This window comes from Populus euphratica, unplaced genomic scaffold, assembly GCF_000495115.2.
Source record: "Populus euphratica unplaced genomic scaffold, PopEup_1.0 scaffold987.1, whole genome shotgun sequence".
NCBI lineage: Eukaryota > Viridiplantae > Streptophyta > Magnoliopsida > Malpighiales > Salicaceae > Populus > Populus euphratica.
The window spans coordinates 1-3,871 of record NW_011500853.1 but is presented as its reverse complement, the minus strand read 5'-3'; positions in this window follow the sequence as shown (position 1 = coordinate 3,871).

The window sequence follows — 3,871 nt, the reverse complement described above, 5'->3', positions numbered from 1 at the left end:
AATAACTTAAATTGTAGCATGAACACCATCATATTAAAGTTTCTTCCTTTTTCATTAAAAGATAAAGCTAAAACATGGCTACAAAATTTAAGACCAAGATCTATTCGTGCTTGGGATGAAATGCAACAACAGTTTTTAAAGAAGTTTTTTCCCATCTCATAGAACAAACTCTTTCAAGAGACAAATCACCACTTTCACTCAAAAACAAGGAGAAACATTTTACCAATGTTGGGATAGGTATCGAGACTTGCTTAGTACTTGCCCTCATCATGGTTTTGAAACATGGAGATTCGTTTCACATTTCTATGAAGGGTTAACACCTAAAGATAGGCAAATGGTTGAATTGATGTGTAATGGAACTTTTAAAGATAAAGACCCTGATGAAGCAATGGAGTACTTAGACTTGTTAGCTGAAAATGCTCAAAATTGGGACACCGCGGGTACTTATGAGGCACCGAGTAAAACTCAACCTCATACATCTAGTGGAGGTATGTACAACCTTAAGGAAGATCATGACCTTCAAGCCAAGTTTGCATCTTTAGCTAGAAAAGTCGAGGCACTAGAATTGAAAAAGAGTGGTCAATTAAAATCTGTTGAAAACATTGTGTGTCAAATCTGTGAAACAAATGAACACTCAACCAACGATTGTCCAACCTTGCCTTCTTTTAAAGAATGTCTCCATGAACAAGCCCATGCTTTAAACAGTTTTCAAAGGGCCAACCACAACCCATACTCCCAAACATACAACCCTGGTTGGAGGAATCACCCAAATTTCAGTTGGAAGAGTGAGAACAACAATGCACAAACTTCATAACCACCATTTCAAGCACACCATAATTTCCAAAATTCTCATGGATATGCACCTCCTAATGCTCCACCTCCTAGAAGAAATCTTGAGGAAACATTGCATGCATTCATTGAAAAGCAAGAGACAATCAATACTCAACTTGCTCAAAACATGACAGATTTTAAAGATACTCTTGCTAAATTAACATCTGCTCTCAGTTTCCAAGAGAAAGGTAAGTTTCTATCTCAACCGCAATAAAATCCCAAAGGGCGATACAATGTAACTGCAAGTAGTTCCGGAAACTAACACATGGATCAAGTCAAATCAGTCACTACTCTACGCAGTGGTAAGGTTATTGAAAAACCCTCTCTTGAACCTTATGAGAAAGATGATGAATCAATCTCTGAGGGTAAGGAAGGGGATGAATCTAAAAATTGCAAAGAAACGACTGATTCACCGCCAACACTTCCATTTCCTCAAGCCATGACCAAACAAAGGAAAGTTAATCACAACTCTGAAATCTTTGAAACTTTCAAACAGGTAAGGATCAATATACCTTTGTTGGATGCTATTAAACAGGTTCCTTCCTATGCTAAATTTTTGAAAGATCTCTGCACTATGAAGAGGAAACTGAATGTGAAAAAGAAAGTCTTTCTAGCCGAACAAGTAAGTGCTATTCTTCAAAACAATAATGCTTTGAAATATAAAGACCCTGGTTGTCCTACAATTTCTTGCTTTATTGGAGAGCATAAAATTGAAAGAGCCTTACTTGATCTTGGTGCTAGTGTGAATTTACTTCCATATTCATTTTTTCAGAGTCTCAATCTAGGTGAGTTAAAACCAACTTCTATATCTCTTTTACTTGCCGATAGATCTGTAAAAGTGCCTAGAGGAATAATTGAAGATATGTTAGTACAAGTTGATAAATTCATTTATCCTGTGGATTTTATTGTCTTGGACACAGAACCTATTGAAGCATGTAATTCATTTCCTGTTATTTTAGGATGTCCGTTTCTTGCAACCTCTAACGCATTGATTAATTGTAGGAATGGACTGATGAAGCTATCATTTGGAAACACTACATTGGAGATGAATATTTTCAACATTTGCAAGCAACCTGGAGATGATAATGATTTACAAGAAGTAGATCATATTGATGAATTCGTTTATAATCAACTTGAATCAACTTTAAGTGAAGATTTGCAAATGATTTATTCTAAGGAAGAAATCATGGGTGAAACGAGCACCGAAAATGTTGATGCGAATCTTTTATCAACAGTGACAACAGATTCGACATCTGACATCACACCAATCGATGATTACTTTCCTAACGAATCCTTACTTTCTCTTAGTCCAATGCCTTGGTATGATAAAAATATCAATTTTCTTGCTTTAGGAGATTTGCCAGCTGATTGGAGTACCCAAGACAAAGAAAAGTTTTTGAACGAAGTGAAGAATTTTTATTGTGATGACCCTACCTTATTCAAATCTTGTCCTGATCAAATATTTCAAAGATTCATTCCCGACAATGAGGTAAGTAGTGTCATTAAACTTTGTCATTCTAAAGCACGTGGAAGTTGTTTCTCGTCAAAAAAGATAATTGCAAAAATCTTTCAAAATGGATTTTATTGGCCCACCATGTTCAAAGACACGCATGCATTCTGCAAAACTTGTGAAAATTGTCAAAAGATTGATACTGGTCAAAAAGTTTTGTTTTATAATTCTCAACTCTATGCATTACTTAGAGAGCTAAGACCAAGATGGAGCAATCCTTATGGGGTCTGTGATATTGAGAATTCAATGAATGACAATGATTTTAAGGAAAATGGACATCGTTTGAAAGCTCACTTTGATAATTTTCTTAATGAAAATGAATCAACTAGTTTGAATGATTTTGTAGATAAAGAGTGATTATTTTTTTTTCTCACATTGTTTTTGTGTTTCTTTTTGAGTGATTTTTGCTAGTTTCTCTCATCCCGGTCAAATGGCAGATAACGGTACTCCGTGACTTAAGTCGGTTCTTTCAGTTTCCCACAATAACTGATATTTGTGTATATATTTGTGCAATTCTTTGAATCTCTCTTCTAATTCTCATTTGAAAATGGACACTAATCTTGAAAAATTGAAAAAGTATTTTCCCGCTCTGCCTCAGAATGCGATTACAAAAATTTACCGTGCTAGATGTGCAAGATTGAGATTATTAATGAATCATGGAATTCCTGAAGATATTCGCTGGTTGATTGAAGCAAAGGTCCGATTATCAGGTGAGTCCTCTAACTTCTTCATTTCACACATGCTTGGAACAGGTAAAAGCACTTTTGCAAAGAAGCGTCGTGCAAAACAACTAAAAGTTTGTCATCGATGTGCTAGATGGACTTGTAATACACAATGTCGTTCTTTAGGAATGGTATCTATAAACCGTGAAGATAAAATACAATTCATTAAGGATGGCCTGAGTAAGGAGTCTTTAGATAATCTTCTATTGACTCTTGAGACGCATCCTAGTGGAGATGTGCATCGTGCAATTCATGATTTATGGCCACTATTTCATAAAGAACATGATCGACTTAGTCTTGGGAATCTGACTAAAAAAGACCCTGTTTGCCAGTTTTTAAGAAAACTGGATGGGAAGCCTATCCCCGACCCATAGAGGGCGTTTAAGCCGTTCTTGGATGTAAAACCAAGGGAAGATGTGAGCCACAATCACAACTACCTGCACATACACATGCTTTTTCAAAAAGTAAATAAATAAATAAATAAAAAGAGAGAGAGTGTGTGAGACTCCAGCTGGTCTACATATAGGTGTTATGATTGCCTTTCTAATTTCTCATCTATAAAACCCTTTCTTCCTTCCTTTCATTTCTACTCAACCCATACATTCAACAAATACATAAGTGTGTAGAAATGGCAAGTTCCTCAAGTCATAAAATAAGAAATATTTGTGTTTTCGGTGGATCTAGTCCTGGGAAAGAAAGGGAGTTTTTAGAATCAGCAAGTCATCTTGGTCAGGTGCTAGCTGAGAGAAAGATTCATTTAGTGTATGGGGGAGGCAGTCTTAGGTTAATGGGAGGTGTGTCAATAGCT